The 24704-nt window shown below is 41.9% G+C and overlaps 1 protein-coding gene across 2 annotated transcripts in view; it reads right to left on the reverse strand.

Moving 5' to 3' along the window:
- LOC307020883 (contactin-associated protein-like 4) overlaps positions 1 to 24704 on the reverse strand; it is a 181190-nt gene that overhangs the window by 121316 nt on the left and 35170 nt on the right. The gene's annotated exons all lie outside the window — the stretch shown is intronic.

Below are 24704 nucleotides of genomic sequence, written 5' to 3' on the forward strand. Positions count from 1 at the left end.
AAACAAGCATACGGTTTGATTGGCTAGTGCTCGTACTGGCATATTGTTTGATTGGCTGACGCTTGAAAAGTTGAACTTTTCTCAACTTTCGAAGCGAGCAACGGAGGCAAAGCGATGCGACGGAACCACAATGCAGTTCGGCAAAGCTTGACGTCACCCCACTCAAAGTGAATGGGAGACGTCTCCGTTGAAGCACGCAACGGAACCGTGTGAACGTACCGTAAGGGAGAGGAAGGTCACTTGAACACAACAAATGGCGATAGAAATTATAAGCAAATAACATTAAAAGAAGTTGAGTTTGTATATAAATATATAATTACCTGCTCTGTTTCCATTTCCTGCATTGCTCAGTTTGAGTGGTTAAGGTATCCATTCGCTTAATATATTTTCTCATGACCTTTGACAATAGATCAACTTGATGCTGTATTTCTTATTCATCCTCACCAGGATGTCCGAGTGGTTAAGGCGTTGGACTTAAAATCCAATGGCAATAGCACTCGTGGGTTCAAACCCCACTCCTGGTAAATCTTAACTTCTGCAGATAAAGCGACATATTGTCATAATAAATGCACTGGAAGGGGGAAGCAGATCCCTTGAACACAACAAACGGCCATCGCAAATGACACAAGTAAAAAAAAAGAATTGAGTTTGTAAATAAAATACACTTAATTATTAATCGCTAAGTTTCCATTTCCTACATTGTGTCTTGCACAGTTTGAACGGTTAAGGTATGCGCTTAATATATTTTCTCATGACCTTTGACCATGGATTATTTGTATGCTCTATTTCCTGTTCATCCTCACCAGGATGGCCGAGTGGTTAAGGCGTTGGACTTAAGATCCAATGGGCAATAGCCCTTGTGGGTTCAAACCCCACTCCTGGTAAACCTTAACTTCTGCTTCATCAACACTAATCGTCCACATGGTTCTGTCGTGTTGAAGCTTGCCGGTGGGCGTGTCTGGCACTCGACCAACAACCAATCACATTAATATCCCGCCCCGGACAAACAAGCATATGGTTTGATTGGCTAGTGCTCGTACTGGCATATTGTTTGATTGGCTGACGCTTGAAAAGTTGAACTTTTCTCAACTTTCGAAGCGAGCAACGGAGGCAAAGCGATGCGACGGAACCACGATGCAGTTCGGCAAAGCTTGACGTCACCCCACTCAAAGTGAATGGGAGACGTCTCCGTTGAAGCACGCAACGGAACCGTGTGAACGTACCGTAAGGGAGAGGAAGGTCACTTGAACACAACAAATGGCGATAGAAATTATAAGCAAATAACATTAAAAGAAGTTGAGTTTGTATATAAATAAATAATTACCTGCTCTGTTTCCATTTCCTGCATTGCTCAGTTTGAGTGGTTAAGGTATCCATTCGCTTAATATATTTTCTCATGACCTTTGACAATAGATCAACTTGATGCTGTATTTCTTATTCATCCTCACCAGGATGTCCGAGTGGTTAAGGCGTTGGACTTAAAATCCAATGGCAATAGCCCTCGTGGGTTCAAACCCCACTCCTGGTAAACCTTAACTTCTCCTTCATCAACACTAATCGTCCACATGGTTGTGTCGTGTTGAAGCTTGCCGGTGGGCGTGTCTGGCACTTGACCAACAACCAATCACATTAATATCCCGCCCCGGACAAACAAGCATACGGTTTGATTGGCTAGTGCTCGTACTGGCATATTGTTTGATTGGCTGACGCTTGAAAAGTTTAACTTTTCTCAACTTTCGGAGCAAGCAACGGAGGCAAAGCGATGCGACTGAACCACGATGCAGTTCGGCAAAGCTTGACATCACCCCACTCAAAGTGAATGGGAGGCGTCTCCGTTGAAGCACGCAACGGAACCGTGTGAACGTACCGTAAGGGAGAGGAAGGTCACTTGAACACAACAAATGGCGATAGAAATTATAAGCAAATAACATTAAAAGAAATTGAGTTTGTATATAAATAAATAATTACCTGCTCTGTTTCCATTTCCTGCATTGCTCAGTTTGAGTGGTTAAGGTATCCATTCGCTTAATATATTTTCTCATGACCTTTGACAATAGATCAACTTGATGCTGTATTTCTTATTCATCCTCACCAGGATGTCCGAGTGGGTAAGGCGTTGGACTTAAAATCCAATGGCAATAGCCCTAGTGGTTTCAAACCCCACTCCTGGTAAATCTTAACTTCTACAGATATATTGACATAATAAATGCACTGGAAGGGGGAAGCAGATCCCTTGAACACAACAAACGGCCATCGCAAATGACACAAGTAAAAAAAAAAAGAATTGAGTTTGTAAATAAAATACACTTAATTATTAATCGCTAAGTTTCCATTTCCTACATTGTGTCTTTCACAGTTTGAACAGTTAAGGTATGCGCTTAATATATTTTCTCATGACCTTTGACCATGGATTATTTGTATGCTCTATTTCCTTTTCATCCTCACCAGGATGGCCGAGTGGTTAAGGCGTTGGACTTACAATCCAATGGCTATAGCCCTAGTGGGTTCAAACCCCACTCCTGGTAAATCTTAACTTCTACAGATACAGCGACATATTGACATAATAAATGCATAATAAATGCATGCAATTATTAATCGCTAAGTTTCCATTTCCTACATTGTGTCTTGCACTGTTTGAACGGTTAAGGTATGCGCTTAATATATTTTCTCATGACCTTTGACCATGGATTATTTGTATGCTCTATTTCCTGTTCATCCTCACCAGGATGGCCGAGTGGTTAAGGCGTTGGACTTAAGATCCAATGGGCAATAGCCCTCGTGGGTTCAAACCCCACTCCTGGTAAACCTTAACTTCTCCTTCATCAACACTGATCGTCCACATGGTTCTGTCGTGTTGAAGCTTGCCGGTGGGCGTGTCTGGCACTCGACCAACAACCAATAACGTTAATATCCCGCCCTGGACAAACAAGCATACGGTTTGATTGGCTAGTGCTCGTACTGGCATATTGTTTGATTGGCTGACGCTTGAAAAGTTGAACTTTTCTCAACTTTCGAAGCGAGCAACGGAGGCCAAGCGATGCGACGGAACCACAATGCAGTTCGGCAAAGCTTGACGTCACCCCACTCAAAGTGAATGGGAGACGTCTCCGTTGAAGCACGCAACGGAACCGTGTGAACGTACCGTAAGGGAGAGGAAGGTCACTTGAACACAACAAATGGCGATAGAAATTATAAGCAAATAACATTAAAAGAATTGGGGTTTGTATATAAATAAATAATTACCTGCTCTTTTTCCATTTCCTGTATTGCTCAATAAGAGTGGTTAAGGTATCCATTCGCTTAATATATTTTCTCATGACCTTTGACAATGGATAAAGTCGATGCTCTATTTCCTGTTCATCCTCACCAGGATGTCCGAGTGGTTAAGGCGTTGGACTTAAAATCCAATGGGAAATAGCCCTCGTGGGTTCAAACCCCACTCCTGGTAAATCTTAACTTCTGCAGATACAGCAACATATTGACATAATAAATGCACTGGAAGGGGGAAGCAGATCCCTTGAACACAACAAACGGCCATCGCAAATGACACAAGTAAAAAAAAAAGAATTGAGTTTGTAAATAAAATACACTTAATTATTAATCGCTAAGTTTCCATTTCCTACATTGTGTCTTGCACAGTTTGAACGGTTAAGGTATGCGCTTAATATATTTTCTCATGACCTTTGACCATGGATTATTTGTATGCTCTATTTCCTGTTCATCCTCACCAGGATGGCCGAGTGGTTAAGGCGTTGGACTTAAGATCCAATGGGCAATAGCCCTCGTGGGTTCAAACCCCACTCCTGGTAAACCTTAACTTCTCCTTCACCAACACTAATCGTCCACATGGTTCTGTCGTGTTGAAGCTTGCCGGTGGGTGTGTCTGGCACTCGACCAAAAACCAATCACATTAATATCCCGCCCCGGACAAACAAGCATACGGTTTGATTGGCTAGTGCTCGTACTGGCATATTGTTTGATTGGCTTGAAAAGTTGAACTTTTCTCAACTTTCGAAGCGAGCAACAGAGGCAAAGCGATGCGACGGAACCACAATGCAGTTCAGCAAAGCTTGACATCACCCCACTCAAAGTGAATGGGAGGCGTCTCCGTTGAAGCACGCAACGGAACCGTGTGAACGTACCGTAAGGGAGAGGAAGGTCACTTGAACACAACAAATGGCGATAGCAATTATAAGCAAATAACGTATAAAGAAGTTGAGTTTGTATATAAATAAATAATTACCTGCTCTGTTTCCATTTCCTGTATTGCTCAGTTTGAGTGGTTAAGGTATCCATTCGCTTAATATATTTTCTCATGACCTTTGACAATAGATCAACTTGATGCTGTATTTCTAATTCATCCTCACCAGGATGTCCGAGTGGTTAAGGCGTTGGACTTAAAATCCAATGGCAATAGCCCTAGTGGGTTCAAACCCCACTCCTGGTAAATCTTAACTTCTACAGATACAGCGACATATTGACATAATAAATGCACTGGAAGGGGGAAGCAGATCCCTTGAACACAACAAACGTCCATTGCAAATGACACAAGTAAAAAAAAAAAGAATTGAGTTTGTAAATAAAATACACTTAATTATTAATCGCTAAGTTTCCATTTCCTACATTGTGTCTTGCACAGTTTGAACGGTTAAGGTATGCGCTTAATATATTTTCTCATGACCTTTGACCATGGATTATTTGTATGCTCTATTTCCTGTTCATCCTTACCAGGATGGCCGAGTGGTTAAGGCGTTGGACTTAAGATCCAATGGGCAATAGCCCTCGTGGGTTCAAACCCCACTCCTGGTAAACCTTAACTTCTGCTTCATCAACACTAATCGTCCACATGGTTCTGTCGTGTTGAAGCTTGCCGGTGGGCGTGTCTGGCACTCGACCAACAACCAATCACATTAATATCCCGCCCCGGACAAACAAGCATACGGTTTGATTGGCTATTGCTCGTACTGGCATATTGTTTGATTGGCTTGAAAAGTTGAACTTTTCTCAACTTTCGAAGCGAGCAACGGAGGCAAAGCGATGCGACGGAACCACAATGCAGTTCGGCAAAGCTTGACATCACCCCACTCAAAGTGAATGGGAGGCGTCTCCGTTGAAGCACGCAACGGAACCGTGTGAACGTACCGTAAGGGAGAGGAAGGTCACTTGAACACAACAAATGGCGATAGCAATTATAAGCAAATAACATTAAAAGAAGTTGAGTTTGTATATAAATAAATAATTACCTGCTCTGTTTCCATTTCCTGCATTGCTCAGTTTGAGTGGTTAAGGTATCCATTCGCTTAATATATTTTCTCATGACCTTTGACAATAGATCAACTTGATGCTGTATTTCTTATTCATCCTCACCAGGATGTCCGAGTGGTTAAGGCGTTGGACTTAAAATCCAATGGCAATAGCCCTCGTGGGTTCAAACCCCACTCCTGGTAAACCTTAACTTCTCCTTCATCAACACTAATCGTCCACATGGTTGTGTCGTGTTGAAGCTTGCCGGTGGGCGTGTCTGGCACTTGACCAACAACCAATCACATTAATATCCCGCCCCGGACAAACAAGTATACGGTTTGATTGGCTAGTGCTCGTACTGGCATATTGTTTGATTGGCTGACGCTTGAAAAGTTTAACTTTTCTCAACTTTCGGAGCAAGCAACGGAGGCAAAGCGATGCGACGGAACCACAATGCAGTTCGGCAAAGCTTGACATCACCCCACTCAAAGTGAATGGGAGGCGTCTCCGTTGAAGCACGCAACGGAACCGTGTGAACGTACCGTAAGGGAGAGGAAGGTCACTTGAACACAACAAATGGCGATAGAAATTATAAGCAAATAACATTAAAAGAAATTGAGTTTGTATATAAATAAATAATTACCTGCTCTGTTTCCATTTCCTGCATTGCTCAGTTTGAGTGTTTAAGGTATCCATTCGTTTAATATATTTTCTCATGAACTTTGACAATGGATAAAGTCGATGCTCTATTTCCTGTTCATCCTCACCAGGATGTCCGAGTGGTTAAGGCGTTGGACTTAAAATCCAATGGGAAATAGCCCTCGTGGGTTCAAACCCCACTCCTGGTAAATCTTAACTTCTACAGATACAGCGACAAATTGACATAATAAATGCACTGGAAGGGGGAAGCAGATCCCTTGAACACAACAAACGTCCATTGCAAATGACACAAGTAAAAAAAAAAAAGAATTGAGTTTGTAAATAAAATACACTTAATTATTAATCGCTAAGTTTCCATTTCCTACATTGTGTCTTGCACAGTTTGAACGGTTAAGGTATGCGCTTAATATATTTTCTCATGACCTTTGACCATGGATTATTTGTATGCTCTATTTCCTGTTCTTCCTCACCAGGATGGCCGAGTGGTTAAGGCGTTGGACTTAAGATCCATTGGGCAATAGCCCTCGTGGGTTCAAATCCCACTCCTGGTAAACCTTAACTTCTGCTTCATCAACACTAATCGTCCACATGGTTCTGTCGTGTTGAAGCTTGCCGGTGGGCGTGTCTGGCACTCGACCAACAACCAATCACATTAATATCCCGCCCCGGACAAACAAGCATACGGTTTGATTGGCTATTGCTCGTACTGGCATATTGTTTGATTGGCTTGAAAAGTTGAACTTTTCTCAACTTTCGAAGCGAGCAACGGAGGCAAAGCGATGCGACGGAACCACAATGCAGTTCGGCAAAGCTTGACGTCACCCCACTCAAAGTGAATGGGAGACGTCTCCGTTGAAGCACGCAACGGAACCGTGTAAACGTACCGTAAGGGAGGAAGGTCACTTGAACACAACAAATGGCGATAGAAATTATAAGCAAATAACATTAAAAGAAGTTGAGTTTGTATATAAATAAATAATTACCTGCTCTGTTTCCATTTCCTGCATTGCTCAGTTTGAGTGGTTAAGGTATCCATTCGCTTAATATATTTTCTCATGACCTTTGACAATAGATCAACTTGATGCTGTATTTCTTATTCATCCTCACCAGGATGTCCGAGTGGTTAAGGCGTTGGACTTAAAATCCAATGGCAATAGCCCTCGTGGGTTCAAACCCCACTCCTGGTAAACCTTAACTTCTCCTTCATCAACACTAATCGTCCACATGGTTGTGTCGTGTTGAAGCTTGCCGGTGGGCGTGTCTGGCACTTGACCAACAACCAATCACATTAATATCCCGCCCCGGACAAACAAGCATACGGTTTGATTGGCTAGTGCTCGTACTGGCATATTGTTTGATTGGCTGACGCTTGAAAAGTTGAACTTTTCTCAACTTTCGGAGCAAGCAACGGAGGCAAAGCGATGCGACGGAACCACGATGCAGTTCGGCAAAGCTTGACATCACCCCACTCAAAGTGAATGGGAGGCGTCTCCGTTGAAGCACGCAACGGAACCGTGTGAACGTACCGTAAGGGAGAGGAAGGTCACTTGAACACAACAAATGGCGATAGAAATTATAAGCAAATAACATTAAAAGAAATTGAGTTTGTATATAAATAAATAATTACCTGCTCTGTTTCCATTTCCTGCATTGCTCAGTTTGAGTGGTTAAGGTATCCATTCGCTTAATATATTTTCTCATGACCTTTGACAATAGATCAACTTGATGCTGTATTTCTTATTCATCCTCACCAGGATGTCCGAGTGGGTAAGGCGTTGGACTTAAAATCCAATGGCAATAGCCCTAGTGGTTTCAAACCCCACTCCTGGTAGATCTTAACTTCTACAGATATATTGACATAATAAATGCACTGGAAGGGAGAAGCATATCCCTTGAACACAACAAACGGCCATCGGAAATGACACAAGTAAAAAAAAAAAGAATTGAGTTTGTAAATAAAATACACTTAATTATTAATCGCTAAGTTTCCATTTCCTACATTGTGTCTTGCACAGTTTGAACAGTTAAGGTATGCGCTTAATATATTTTCTCATGACCTTTGACCATGGATTATTTCTGTGCTCTATTTCCTGTTCATCCTCACCAGGATGGCCGAGTGGTTAAGGCGTTGGACTTAAGATCCAATGGGCAATAGCCCTCGTGGGTTCAAACCCCACTCCTGGTAAACCTTAACTTCTCCTTCATCAACACTAATCGTCCACATGGTTCTGTCGTGTTGAAGCTTGCCGGTGGGGGTGACTGGCACTCGACCAACAACCAATCACATTAATATCCCGCCCGGGACAAACAAGCATACGGTTTGATTGGCTAGTGCTCATACTGTGCTCATATTGTTTGATTGGCTTGAAAAGTTGAACTTTTCTCAACTTTCGAAGCGAGCAACGGAGGCAAAGCGATGCGACGGAACCACAATGCAGTTCGGCAAAGCTTGACATCACCCCACTCAAAGTGAATGGGAGGCGTCTCCGTTGAAGCACGCAACGGAACCGTGTGAACGTACCGTAAGGGAGAGGAAGGTCACTTGAACACAACAAATGGCGATAGAAATTATAAGCAAATAACATTAAAAGAAGTTGAGTTTGTATATAAATAAATAATTACCTGCTCTTTTTCCATTTCCTGTATTGCTCAATAAGAGTGGTTAAGGTATCCATTCGCTTAATATATTTTCTCATGACCTTTGACAATGGATGAAGTCGATGCTCTATTTCCTGTTCATCCTCACCAGGATGTCCGAGTGGTTAAGGCGTTGGACTTCAAATCCAATGGCAATAGCCCTCGTGGGTTCAAACCCCACTCCTGGTAAATCTTAACTTCTACAGATACAGCGACATATTGACATAATAAATGCACTGGAAGGGGGAAGCAGATCCCTTGAACACAACAAACGGCCATCGCAAATGACACAAGTAAAAAAAAAGAATTGAGTTTGTAAATGAAATACACTTAATTATTAATCGCTAAGTGTCCATTTCCTACATTGTGTCTTGCACAGTTTGAACGGTTAAGGTATGCGCTTAATATATTTTCTCATGACCTTTGACCATGGATTATTTGTATGCTCTATTTCCTGTTCATCCTTACCAGGATGGCCGAGTGGTTAAGGCGTTGGACTTAAGATCCAATGGGCAATAGCCCTCGTGGGTTCAAACCCCACTCCTGGTAAACCTTAACTTCTCCTTCATCAACAGTGATCGTCCACATGGTTCTGTCGTGTTGAAGCTTGGCGGTGGGCGTGTCTGGCACTCGACCAACAACCAATAACGTTAATATCCCACCCCGGACAAACAAGCCTACGGTTTGATTGGCTAGTGCTCGTACTGGCATATTGTTTGATTGGCTGACGCTTGAAAAGTTGAACTTTTCTCAACTTTCGAAGCGAGCAACGGAGGCAAAGCGATGCGACGGAACCACAATGCAGTTCGGCAAAGCTTGACGTCACCCCACTCAAAGTGAATGGGAGACGTCTCCGTTGAAGCACGCAACGGAACCGTGTGAACGTACCGTAAGGGAGAGGAAGGTCACTTGAACACAACAAATGGCGATAGAAATTATAAGCAAATAACATTAAAAGAAGTTAAGTTTGTATATAAATAAATAATTACCTGCTCTTTTTCCATTTCCTGTATTGCTCAATAAGAGTGGTTAAGGTATCCATTCGCTTAATATATTTTCTCATGACCTTTGACAATAGATCAACTTGATGCTGTATTTCTTATTCATCCTCACCAGGATGTCCGAGTGGTTAAGGCGTTGGACTTCAAATCCAATGGCAATAGCCCTAGAAGGTTCAAACCCCACTCTTGGTAAATCTTAACTTCTACAGATATATTGACATATTGTCATAATAAATGCACTGGAAGGGGGAAGCAGATCCCTTGAACACAACAAATGGCCATCGCAAATGACACAAGTAAAAAAAAAAGAATTGAGTTTGTAAATAAAATACACTTAATTATTAATCGCTAAGTTTCCATTTCCTACATTGTGTCTTGCACAGTTTGAACGGTTAAGGTATGCGCTTAATATATTTTCTCCTGACCTTTGACCATGGATTATTTGTATGCTCTATTTCCTGTTCATCCTCACCAGGATGGCCGAGTGGTTAAGGCGTTGGACTTAAGATCCAATGGGCAATAGCCCTCGTGGGTTCAAACCCCACTCCTGGTAAACCTTAACTTCTCCTTCATCAACAGTGATCGTCCACATGGTTCTGTCGTGTTGAAGCTTGGCGGTGGGCGTGTCTGGCACTCGACCAACAACCAATAACGTTAATATCCCACCCCGGACAAACAAGCCTACGGTTTGATTGGCTAGTGCTCGTACTGGCATATTGTTTGATTGGCTTGAAAAGTTGAACTTTTCTCAACTTTCGAAGCGAGCAACGGAGGCAAAGCGATGCGACGGAACCACAATGCAGTTCGGCAAAGCTTGACATCACCCCACTCAAAGTGAATGGGAGGCATCTCCGTTGAAGCACGCAACGGAACCGTGTGAACGTACCGTAAGGGAGAGGAAGGTCACTTGAACACAACAAATGGCGATAGCAATTATAAGCAAATAACGTTAAAAGAAGTTGAGTTTGTATATAAATAAATAATTACCTGCTCTGTTTCCATTTCCTGCATTGCTCAGTTTGAGTGGTTAAGGTATCCATTCGCTTAATATATTTTCTCATGACCTTTGACAATAGATCAACTTGATGCTGTATTTCTTATTCATCCTCACCAGGATGTCCGAGTGGTTAAGGCGTTGGACTTCAAATCCAATGGCAATAGCCCTAGAAGGTTCAAACCCCACTCCTGGTAAATCTTAACTTCTACAGATATATTGACATAATAAATGCACTGGAAAGGAGAAGCATATCCCTTGAACACAACAAACGGCCATCGCAAATGACACAAGTAAAAAAAAAAAGAATTGAGTTTGTAAATAAAATACACTTAATTATTAATCGCTAAGTTTCCATTTCCTACATTGTGTCTTGCACAGTTTGAACGGTTAAGGTATGCGCTTAATATATTTTCTCATGACCTTTGACCATGGATTATTTGTATGCTCTATTTCCTATTCATCCTTACCAGGATGGCCGAGTGGTTAAGGCGTTGGACTTAAGATCCAATGGGCAATAGCCCTCGTGGGTTCAAACCCCACTCCTGGTAAACCTTAACTTCTGCTTCATCAACACTAATCGTCCACATGGTTCTGTCGTGTTGAAGCTTGCCGGTGGGCGTGTCTGGCACTCGACCAACAACCAATCACATTAATATCCCGCCCCGGACAAACAAGCATACGGTTTGATTGGCTAGTGCTCGTACTGGCATATTGTTTGATTAGCTGACGCTTGAAAAGTTGAACTTTTCTCAACTTTCGAAGCGAGCAACGGAGGCAAAGCGATGCGACGGAACCACAATGCAGTTCGGCAAAGCTTGACGTCACCCCACTCAAAGTGAATGGGAGACGTCTCCGTTGAAGCACGCAACGGAACCGTGTGAACGTACCGTAAGGGAGGAAGGTCACTTGAACACAACAAATGGCGATAGAAATTATAAGCAAATAACGTGAAAAGAAGTTGAGTTTGTATATAAATAAATAATTACCTGCTCTGTTTCCATTTCCTGCATTGCTCAGTTTGAGTGGTTAAGGTATCCATTCGCTTAATATATTTTCTCATGACCTTTGACAATAGATCAACTTGATGCTGTATTTCTTATTCATCCTCACCAGGATGTCCGAGTGGGTAAGGCGTTGGACTTAAAATCCAATGGCAATAGCCCTAGTGGTTTCAAACCCCACTCCTGGTAGATCTTAACTTCTACAGATATATTGACATAATAAATGCACTGGAAGGGAGAAGCATATCCCTTGAACACAACAAACGGCCATCGGAAATGACACAAGTAAAAAAAAAAAGAATTGAGTTTGTAAATAAAATACACTTAATTATTAATCGCTAAGTTTCCATTTCCTACATTGTGTCTTGCACAGTTTGAACAGTTAAGGTATGCGCTTAATATATTTTCTCATGACCTTTGACCATGGATTATTTCTGTGCTCTATTTCCTGTTCATCCTCACCAGGATGGCCGAGTGGTTAAGGCGTTGGACTTAAGATCCAATGGGCAATAGCCCTCGTGGGTTCAAACCCCACTCCTGGTAAACCTTAACTTCTCCTTCATCAACACTAATCGTCCACATGGTTCTGTCGTGTTGAAGCTTGCCGGTGGGGGTGACTGGCACTCGACCAACAACCAATCACATTAATATCCCGCCCGGGACAAACAAGCATACGGTTTGATTGGCTAGTGCTCATACTGTGCTCATATTGTTTGATTGGCTTGAAAAGTTGAACTTTTCTCAACTTTCGAAGCGAGCAACGGAGGCAAAGCGATGCGACGGAACCACAATGCAGTTCGGCAAAGCTTGACATCACCCCACTCAAAGTGAATGGGAGGCGTCTCCGTTGAAGCACGCAACGGAACCGTGTGAACGTACCGTAAGGGAGAGGAAGGTCACTTGAACACAACAAATGGCGATAGAAATTATAAGCAAATAACATTAAAAGAAGTTGAGTTTGTATATAAATAAATAATTACCTGCTCTTTTTCCATTTCCTGTATTGCTCAATAAGAGTGGTTAAGGTATCCATTCGCTTAATATATTTTCTCATGACCTTTGACAATGGATGAAGTCGATGCTCTATTTCCTGTTCATCCTCACCAGGATGTCCGAGTGGTTAAGGCGTTGGACTTCAAATCCAATGGCAATAGCCCTCGTGGGTTCAAACCCCACTCCTGGTAAATCTTAACTTCTACAGATACAGCGACATATTGACATAATAAATGCACTGGAAGGGGGAAGCAGATCCCTTGAACACGACAAACGGCCATCGCAAATGACACAAGTAAAAAAAAAGAATTGAGTTTGTAAATGAAATACACTTAATTATTAATCGCTAAGTGTCCATTTCCTACATTGTGTCTTGCACAGTTTGAACGGTTAAGGTATGCGCTTAATATATTTTCTCATGACCTTTGACCATGGATTATTTGTATGCTCTATTTCCTGTTCATCCTTACCAGGATGGCCGAGTGGTTAAGGCGTTGGACTTAAGATCCAATGGGCAATAGCCCTCGTGGGTTCAAACCCCACTCCTGGTAAACCTTAACTTCTCCTTCATCAACAGTGATCGTCCACATGGTTCTGTCGTGTTGAAGCTTGGCGGTGGGCGTGTCTGGCACTCGACCAACAACCAATAACGTTAATATCCCACCCCGGACAAACAAGCCTACGGTTTGATTGGCTAGTGCTCGTACTGGCATATTGTTTGATTGGCTGACGCTTGAAAAGTTGAACTTTTCTCAACTTTCGAAGCGAGCAACGGAGGCAAAGCGATGCGACGGAACCACAATGCAGTTCGGCAAAGCTTGACGTCACCCCACTCAAAGTGAATGGGAGACGTCTCCGTTGAAGCACGCAACGGAACCGTGTGAACGTACCGTAAGGGAGAGGAAGGTCACTTGAACACAACAAATGGCGATAGAAATTATAAGCAAATAACATTAAAAGAAGTTAAGTTTGTATATAAATAAATAATTACCTGCTCTTTTTCCATTTCCTGTATTGCTCAATAAGAGTGGTTAAGGTATCCATTCGCTTAATATATTTTCTCATGACCTTTGACAATAGATCAACTTGATGCTGTATTTCTTATTCATCCTCACCAGGATGTCCGAGTGGTTAAGGCGTTGGACTTCAAATCCAATGGCAATAGCCCTAGAAGGTTCAAACCCCACTCTTGGTAAATCTTAACTTCTACAGATATATTGACATATTGTCATAATAAATGCACTGGAAGGGGGAAGCAGATCCCTTGAACACAACAAATGGCCATCGCAAATGACACAAGTAAAAAAAAAAGAATTGAGTTTGTAAATAAAATACACTTAATTATTAATCGCTAAGTTTCCATTTCCTACATTGTGTCTTGCACAGTTTGAACGGTTAAGGTATGCGCTTAATATATTTTCTCCTGACCTTTGACCATGGATTATTTGTATGCTCTATTTCCTGTTCATCCTCACCAGGATGGCCGAGTGGTTAAGGCGTTGGACTTAAGATCCAATGGGCAATAGCCCTCGTGGGTTCAAACCCCACTCCTGGTAAACCTTAACTTCTCCTTCATCAACAGTGATCGTCCACATGGTTCTGTCGTGTTGAAGCTTGGCGGTGGGCGTGTCTGGCACTCGACCAACAACCAATAACGTTAATATCCCACCCCGGACAAACAAGCCTACGGTTTGATTGGCTAGTGCTCGTACTGGCATATTGTTTGATTGGCTTGAAAAGTTGAACTTTTCTCAACTTTCGAAGCGAGCAACGGAGGCAAAGCGATGCGACGGAACCACAATGCAGTTCGGCAAAGCTTGACATCACCCCACTCAAAGTGAATGGGAGGCATCTCCGTTGAAGCACGCAACGGAACCGTGTGAACGTACCGTAAGGGAGAGGAAGGTCACTTGAACACAACAAATGGCGATAGCAATTATAAGCAAATAACGTTAAAAGAAGTTGAGTTTGTATATAAATAAATAATTACCTGCTCTGTTTCCATTTCCTGCATTGCTCAGTTTGAGTGGTTAAGGTATCCATTCGCTTAATATATTTTCTCATGACCTTTGACAATAGATCAACTTGATGCTGTATTTCTTATTCATCCTCACCAGGATGTCCGAGTGGTTAAGGCGTTGGACTTCAAATCCAATGGCAATAGCCCTAGAAGGTTCAAACCCCACTCCTGGTAAATCTTAACTTCTACAGATATATTGACATAATAAATGCACTGGAAAGGAGAAGCATATCCCTTGAACACAACAAACGGCCATCGCAAATGACACAAGTAAAAAAAAAAAGAATTGAGTTTGTAAATAAAATACACTTAATTATTAATCGCTAAGTTTCCATTTCCTACATTGTGTCTTGCACAGTTTGAACGGTTAAGGTATGCGCTTAATATATTTTCTCATGACCTTTGACCATGGATTATTTGTATGCTCTATTTCCTATTCATCCTTACCAGGATGGCCGAGTGGTTAAGGCGTTGGACTTAAGATCCAATGGGCAATAGCCCTCGTGGGTTCAAACCCCACTCCTGGTAAACCTTAACTTCTGCTTCATCAACACTAATCGTCCACATGGTTCTGTCGTGTTGAAGCTTGCCGGTGGGCGTGTCTGGCACTCGACCAACAACCAATCACATTAATATCCCGCCCCGGACAAACAAGCATACGGTTTGATTGGCTAGTGCTCGTACTGGCATATTGTTTGATTAGCTGACGCTTGAAAAGTTGAACTTTTCTCAACTTTCGAAGCGAGCAACGGAGGCAAAGCGATGCGACGGAACCACAATGCAGTTCGGCAAAGCTTGACGTCACCCCACTCAAAGTGAATGGGAGACGTCTCCGTTGAAGCACGCAACGGAACCGTGTGAACGTACCGTAAGGGAGGAAGGTCACTTGAACACAACAAATGGCGATAGAAATTATAAGCAAATAACGTGAAAAGAAGTTGAGTTTGTATATAAATAAATAATTACCTGCTCTGTTTCCATTTCCTGCATTGCTCAGTTTGAGTGGTTAAGGTATCCATTCGCTTAATATATTTTCTCATGACCTTTGACAATAGATCAACTTGATGCTGTATTTCTTATTCATCCTCACCAGGATGTCCGAGTGGTTAAGGCGTTAGACTTAAAATCCAATGGGAAATAGCCCTCGTGGGTTCAAACCCCACTCCTGGTAAATCTTAACTTCTACAGATATATTGACATAATAAATGCACTGGAAGGGGGAAGCAGATCCCTTGAACACAACAAACAGCCATTGCAAATGACACAAGTAAAAAAAAAAGAATTGAGTTTGTAAATAAAATACACTTAATTATTAATCGCTAAGTTTCCATTTCCTACATTGTGTCTTGCACAGTTTGAACGGTTAAGGTATCCGCTTAATATATTTTCTCATGACCTTTGACCATGGATTATTTGTATGCTCTATTTCCTGTTCATCTTCACCAGGATGGCCGAGTGGTTAAGGCGTTGGACTTAAGATCCAATGGGCAATAGCCCTCGTGGGTTCAAACCCCACTCCTGGTAAATCTTAACTTCTGCTTCACCAACACTCATCGTCCACATGGTTGTGTCGTGTTGAAGCTTGCCGGTGGGCGTGTCTGGCACTCGACCAACAACCAATCACAGTAATATCCCGCCCCGGACAAACAAGCATACGGTTTGATTGGCTAGTGCTCGTACTGGCATATTGTTTGATTGGCTGACGCTTGAAAAGTTGAACTTTTCTCAACTTTCGAAGCGAGCAACAGAGGCAAAGCGATGCGACGGAACCACAATGCATTTCGGCAAAGCTTGACGTCACCCCACTCAAAGTGAATGGGAGGCGTCTCCGTTGAAGCACGCAACGGAACCGTGTGAACGTACCGTAAGGGAGAGGAAGGTCACTTGAACACAACAAATGGAGATAGAAATTATAAGCAAATAACGTTAAAAGAAGTTGAGTTTGTATATAAATAAATAATTACCTGCTCTGTTTCCATTTCCTGTATTGCTCAATAAGAGTGGTTAAGGTATCCATTCGCTTAATATATTTTCTCATGACCTTTGACAATGGATAAAGTCGATGCTCTGTTTCTTCTACTTCCTCACCAGGATGTCCGAGTGGTTAAGGAGTTGGACTTAAGATCCAATGGGCAATAGCCCTCGTGGGTTCAATCCCCACTCCTAGTAAATCTTAACTTCTGCAGATAGAGAGACATATTGACATAATAAATGCACTGGAAGGGAGAAGCAGATTCCTTGATCACAACAAATGGCGACCAAAAGTTATAAAAATAATAAGAAAAAGTAAAGTTTCTATATAAAAAACAGTTAATTATTAATCGGATTGTTTCCATTTCCTGCATCACGTTTTGCAGTTTGAGTGGTTAAGGTCTCCCCTTAATATATTTACTCATGACCTTGGACAATGGTTAATCTCGATGCTCTGTTTCCAGTTCATCCTCACCAGGATGGCCGAGTGGTTAAGGCGTTGGACTTAAGATCCAATGGGCAATAGCCCTCGTGGGTTCAATCCCCACTCCTGGTAAATTGTTTATGTTTACTTGCTCAACACATTTATGAAACTCAAAAGTTAAGATACAGTAGTTAAGCATATCTGCCGTACTGTCTCAGACAGACGGGTAAAATGAATGTATAAGTGTAGACCAATGAGAATGGGTTTGGTGGTTCTGACCTGTCAATCATGCCACACATACTCCTGATGACTTCCTCCTTCATTGAATAAAAGCATGGGTTGTAAATATTAATTGATTGAACTCCAGCTAAAGCAGTTCAGATTAAAATGCCTTCTTAAAACCACTCTGACATACTATATAAAATAAAAACACAATATTGTACACGTGAAATGAAAACATCTTGTTGTCTTTTTACTAAATGCAACCAAGTCTTTTCACAGTGAACTGAACTCAGACCAAAATATTAACTTTAAACCCAAGATACTTCAATTTGATCTCATAATATAAAATGGGGTTTTAATGCTACTAAAATTGAACCCTTTTTACGATCCGACTCGTATGACGTTTTATGATGTATGGTACTTTCTATTTTGTGACTGATGAGTGTTGGAGCATTGGAGTGGTCTCTGTCTGGAACTTATGTATAATATACCTCACAGAAAGAGAATGAGCAAACTGTATAATGAAATGTTCCTCTACTGAGACACTGTACTATATTGTTTCTTGAAATGGCCCCTTTCTTAAAGATCGTCTGTCACTTGTGTTGACCTAATACAAGGTATATCTATATACGTATTACAGCATATAACCCTGAGCTTCACGTAAGGAGAACAGCTTTTGTTGCCAGTCAGAATTGCCTCTGAACAAAGTGCGGTGGGATGCAGAGGGGAAATGCTAAGCGGTGAAAAGGAATCAGTGTCGGTCTGATTGCTGGTGGAGCCTGATCTTTAAAGAGCTAAAGGCCAAAGCTAATAAGCGCTTGACTAGCAGACGTGTCCAGTGACAGGAGAACAGAACAGAGCAGACACTCTGACCTTTCCTCATGAAGACTTGACCGGGGAAGAAGAAAAGAAAAAGAGATCGGAGGGAAACATCTCCGAGACAGAGAGGAGCTGCAAAGATTTGCTGTGTCCACTCGGAAAGAATAAATTAAAGTAATGTAATTGAGGTGAAGTGATGGCTGGCGGCCCGAACACTTTGTGTCACGGCTGTCACTTCGAATCAAAGGGATCTCCATGGTTTCTCTGCCCCAGTGTCGGTCAAGGCACCCAGAGCCACCCATTGAGGAAAGTAAAGAGTAATGGAGGTCAGGAGAGTGACACCAATGCTCAGACGAGGAGGAGAAGGGAACACTACCTTCCGGGGCTCTGGAAGGTAGTGTGGTATGTTTTCAGATCGAGGCCTTACCATACAATCTGAGCAGTGCTGGAAGAAGCACTCACATTCTATGGACTTAAAATACTTGTCCTTAATTGAAAATGTTACTTAAGATGAAGTTTTATAGTAATATATTAATTTAAATTATTAAATGATCCTGTTTTCATAACCACCAAATACATAGTAGCATTTCAATGTGGGGAAGATTTACTAACGATACAAGTAATATTTGTAAATGTGTAGTAAAGTACTGCATCTTATCATGTGTTTTGAAATGTAAAAAGTAACTATGAGTAAATGAGTTAAAAACTAAATAAAAAGCTTGTCATGGTATTGTAATGTAATGTAATGTAATGTATTGTATATAGTGAAGAATATTATTGCTTGCTCATAAAGAAATGTTTATGAATAAATGTGCTTCCAGAAGGTCTTAAACTATGAAGAGAAGTGAGCTTCAAGACAGTGTTAATGGTGAGCACAACATAAGGAAGGAACTGCATTTCTGCTACTTTTATTAGATGTATTCACTGAGGTTCAGGAGAGGGCACCGTGCCAGGCACGAGCAGTTCAGAGCTCAGCACGTGACAGGAGAAAACAGACAGTCAGTGTAGTGTAGGGCCTGGATGACCTTGGGAAGAAGACTGGACCTGGGCGAAGCCAAGAGGCGTGGGCTCGCCTGTTCTCCAATCAACAATTGACAGCACCTCACTCAGAAATACACAATCAGAATATGATTATATAAGTATATGAAATGTGTTTTGTCAGTTTCCAGGGCTCTGGAAGGTAGTGTGAGACAGTTAGGAATTTTGAACATGACAATAGCGGCTATTTTAATGTAAAGCAGGAAACTATTCAACAAATGGTCACACAAGTTGTGACTGGAGAGTTTCAAATGCAGGTGTTATTTCATATCTGACATATCTGGGTTGCTTGGGTCTTTTACTGTTAAAAAAACAACGCCATGCCATGTAGCCTCAAGGAAATCATGTTTTCAGAATGAGCTGCCTAATATTATATTAGACAGCCACAGAGAGAGAGAGAGAGAGAGAGAGAGAGAGAGAGAGAGAGAGAGATGTAGAGGGACAGTGAGGCAGGATGGTAGTGAAAAGCCAGACAGGAAGTGCAACAGATACACACAGCTTACAGCGATGCAGAATCAGCAGGAAGGGCATGTTACAGACTGGCTGTAATAAGTGCCAGGACCAGAGTAAGCGCAGGTCATTTACATGACAGAGTCAGGAGGGTAATTCCAGCCGTATGATAACTTGTCAGTCGGACACAGAGTCCAGCAGGAAGCTAATGGGCTCGACGCAGCACTGACAGAAGCAGCAGGCTGGAAAACACTGCAGGTTCTCTGCAGAGGAAGCAGGAGAGACAGTTTCTAAAAGCAACACCACAGAAAGGGCACTTTGAGAAAGACATTTTGGAAAGAAACTTTTACTTGACATGTCATTTAGCTGACACTTTCATCCAAAGCTACTTACAGACACTTCAATCCTGTGGATGACATGCCTGCGGGAGCAATTTGGGGGTTAGGTGTTTTGCCTAAGGATATCTGAACATGTTGGCTGCATTGTACCTCCAACCTTCTGATAGAAAGGTTGTCCCTTACAGCCTGCACTAACAGTCTCCCTATAAAACACGACTCTGGTGGGACTCGAACTCACAGCCTTTGAATTACATCTGTAACGATTGACTAGAAGTCCAATGCGCTGTCCAATGCGCTGTCCATTGCGCCACAGAGCCTCTCATATCTGACATATACATAGACAAATGATCCCTCAAATTGTAAAGTCTCCTTTTGGTTTGGTTCTACACCAACACCACAATAATTGGCTGTTAAACCGTCCACTGTCCGCCAGCTCAAACACACTTTGTCTGTCTTGCTGTTTGGTGATGGTAACATGAAGTGACTTTACCAAAGATGTTACATGTAAACCGCTGCCCAGATAGACTTCACTGTAAAGTTGTAGGCTGGAAAACCAAAACAAATAAGCTGAAAGACACAGATCTAATGAAACCAAGGCTGTTTTGCTGCCAAAAGACACATGTTCAAAAGTTTACAGTTGTATTCATTACAACAAATAACCAAAATGTATGGCTTTGGTTATGCTACCTGAACAGAACAAATAAAGACACATTGCACAGAGAAAGGGACGTCTATGGCTCAGTGATTGGCTCATCCTCTGAACACAAGAACGGCGGTTCATTCCCGAACTCTTCCTATTCTCATGCCGAAGTGTCCTTGTCCCAAATTGCTCCCAAAGGTACAGCCATCAGTGTGAGTGAATTAACATTAGCAGTTTAGCACCTTGTATAACATCCCTGCAAACGGTGTACAAACGTGTGAGTTTATGTTGGCTCCATTTACAATACTCCTAGAAGCAGTCCCTAGAGTAAGTGTCACTGCGCCAGTGTTAGCAGAGGAACGTTCCAGAGGTCACAAAGGAAGACTAGATACAGTATGCTCGATACTTGATTGTTTGGTTATTGTACCATAGTCAATTCTAATTTCTCACTCTTTGGGAAAGCGATAGCTGTGGCACAATAATCGCTTTCATGTCTATTTCCAGCATAATTGCAGAGGAGTCAGTGATAACTGTCAGCGTCGCCCAGGAAGAAAGAAACGGTTTAAAAACGAACTCTGCTATCAACAGTTGGCAGGAAGACAGAAGTGGCTGAAATAGTTTGCACCAGAGAAAATGAGAATGTGACGTGCAGATGAAGCGAAACAAATGATTACAAAAACAGACTGTACAGAAGACAGACAGAGACACGTTGAGATTAAGGAAGAAACGAGGAAGAGGAGAGCCAGAGAGAGAGAAGGGGAAATAGTTCATTCTTCCTCTGGTTCCTGATAAAAGGCCTTTCACCTCCAATCAATAGACTATCAGGGCTTTTTATCCTCTCCTGGTGTCAGACCCAGAGCTATCAGGCCTCCTCTGTGATCTGACACATCAGGTCAGAGTCTGAAGCACCATGTCCATCCTCCAATCTCACTGCAGAGAAACTGCTGCTGGGTTATTTAAAGTGTCTCTGTGGGAGAAAGGTTACATGAGGTCGTTGTTTCCCTTTGGCAGAGTCACATGTTTAAATAAAGTCTTATCGTCTTTCAAAAAATGTAATAATCCTTCTTAACACTTTGATCCTGATTGAAATATCTCAACAACAGTTGGATGGATTGCCAAAGAACTTTGTGGAAACATTTATATTACCCTCAGGATGGATTTTAATAGCTTTGGCGATCCTCTGACTTTTCATTTCACTCTAAAATCAAAATGTGTACAATTATTTGGTTTAATATTAAAATACCTGAAAAATACTATAAATAATGACCATGAGCCTAGCATCGACTGCTAATTAGTATGCTAACGCCAGAATGACGAACATTATAAAAATCAAATCAGCAGCATTAGCATTTTGAGCTAGCATTTAGCTCAAGGTGATGTGTACATAATAGAGATGTTAAGATTCACCGATTCGCATCGGTGCACCGGCATAAACGTTCAAGATGCGAGTGCACCGGTTGAAAGAGTGCACATCGGTTACATACAGTTTGGGTTGAACTTGCGATGCATCGATTGCGTTGCGTCTTTGCATCGGTAAAAACCCGATTCATTCATATAAAATCCCCTCATCTTGTCAACGCTCAGCAGAGACGATCTTTGATCTCTGCTTCCCCGCTACGGAGGCCGAGAGTGTCAGTTATCAACACACATGGAAGTCGAGGAGAAAGAGAAACACGGCGCACCGAAAAATACCTACAAATCAAACGTTTGGCAACACTTCGGATTGTTCAAGAAAGACAGTCAACTTGAAAAATCGCCCGCAAATTGTAAACGATGCCGTGCCGCTTGAAAGTACACAAGTAGTACGAGGAACTTAGCGACGCACATAAAGAGGCGACGTGGGGTCTGCGGCTGAAACGAGAAACCTGGAAGTTAGACATGAGTTAAATCACTCAGTGAGGTGTTCTGTCAGAGAGTGGTGTTTAGTTTACAGCAGCCTGTGACTGCCAATAATAGTCTAAATGTCTTCCTTACTGTAAGCAGTTGTGACAGAGCTGTTTGTGAAAGGTTATTTGTATTATTTATTGTTCATATAGAAACCACTGCTTTCTGCTCACTGTTGAGTTAGCCTATGAAAGAGTGTTAAGCACATCAGGCTGGCAGCTGTATGGGCATTGCACTATGGTAGCTGTTATTTGCACATTGTTAATCATGGGCAATGCATCCTTACATTGTTTAACTATGAGGTGTAATACAATTGTAATCTGGGGAGTTTTTTATTGTAAAAAATGTAAAAAAAAAAGAAACAGCATGATGGGAAGCGCAGTAGCCTACTAGTGGAGAGAACCAAATATGTAAAGCAATTTTTTGTTAATGTGTGATTTGCTTCATATAAGGAATAAAACAAAAATTCTCGTACCATATTGAAGTATCATTATTTTTGCATCGTGTTGAATCGCATCGTATCGCCCCGTATCGCATAATGTTGAATCAAATCGTATCGAACTGTATCGCAACAGGGGTGAATCGTATCGTATCGTATCGCCTGGTGTTTCAAATGTATCGTTAATGTATCGTGGCAACGTATCGAGATGCGCATCACATCGGCTTCAGTGATGGAGATGCACATCCCTAGTACATAAGTGGCTTTAGGACTGTTGTTTGAATACTGTACCATAGAATATGACCGACAGAACAACATACGTATAATCCTACTGCAGTGCTCACGTCTTGTTATGAAGCTAATTCCTTAGATTTACTTAATATTCAATATTTTGTGTCATGAACTGTGGAGCTATGGTCTATTGCTACATCTGTGAGAACAACATATTCACATAACAACCACCTGGATGCTTCTGAATGTGTGTAATTTTATGGATTCCAGCTGACTGTCTGATTAAATCCTTGGTAAAGATGCTGTGTCAGTGGTATTCCAAAACTGTTAATCCCTGCTCACTTAGAGGCTAAATGAATAGAGAGCGAGCTGCTCCTCAGAGAGCGGTTGGAGGAGGTAGCAGCAGCAGGGGATGGAAATGAGATGGAGATGTTTCATTTATTCATTGATTTCCTCAGCGAGCAGCTGGAAACGCTCTCCGGGAACCTGCACCATGAATGTTGCTGAGGAGGAAATATGACACACACAGCTTCCTTATTTCACTACTACATGCTAAGGCTAGATTAGGGTACTGGCTGGAAGCTACCACTGTTGGGAAGTTGTTTGTTAACCTATTATGCTGTCGAAGCAAAAGCTGCATCTCCTGCTGCTACGGTCACACTTTAACTTACCATCTGTTGTCTATTACGTTCTTAGAGTTCTTCCACACGGCTACAAGCTGGTTTTTTCTATTTATATTTCAGACTTCAACACTCTGAGGACGTAACCACTAGTTTAGTAGTTTTTACTCAAAACAGACCTACAGTATAGTACAACAGCAAACAGGAAATATTAAAACTATGCTGAGAATGATGAGGGATTTCTAAGAGCACCTACAGATGGGCCCACATTTACTTTTATTTTTTGATCGAAAAGACAAAGTTTGTCAAGTTATTTTTAGTAAGTTTTAACTGAAGGTATTCACATGTCTTTTTAAATTAATATCTGACACATTTGGCTCTCCTGTCTTTTGTAAGAGTTAATAAGAGACCAGGATATGTCAGTATTACAGAAGACTGGCTTTGGTGTCAGCAAAAGGGCAACGACGGAAATTACCTTCAACATGAAGCCTTCACCACATGACAGAGTGTGACCTTTCTACTGTGGAAGACTTAGAAGTGAGTAAAGTCTTCAGTCGCTGTTAAAAAGTAAAATCTTATCTTTAAATTGATGAAGTGTAGCAGGTTGAGGAAGGCATGCTAGCACCACAGCAGAGAGCCTTGTCAATCCACTGTTTCCTGAAATCAAAGTCAGATCGGCAAACAAAGCGACTGGCAGCACTTTGCAACCAAAACACTGTTTGTTCAGAGGCTCGAGCATCAAACCAGCTGATGACACGGTAGAAATCTGCGGGCTCTGTTTCTTTAGTTCCCCTGGTGGTGAAAATCATTCAGATCCAGATTAAACCCATCCCACCCTCCCAGGCTTTGATGTGGGGATAAAGCAGTGATGCTCGTTCCCCGCAGAAAGCCCCACAACAAACCATGATCTTCATTTTGTCAAAGCCTCACATCAATATCCAGCACAGGACTCCCTGCTGGGGCTTTATGTTGGGCGAACACACATTCACATTCATCCTCATGGCGAGAACCTTCACTACAAACAGAGAATAAAGACGGGACATTAGTCTGTAGGATTTGATCCTTCTCAGTACAA

Source organism: Notothenia rossii (assembly GCF_949606895.1).
Source record: "Notothenia rossii genome assembly, chromosome: 9".
In the NCBI taxonomy this organism is placed as follows: domain Eukaryota; kingdom Metazoa; phylum Chordata; class Actinopteri; order Perciformes; family Nototheniidae; genus Notothenia; species Notothenia rossii.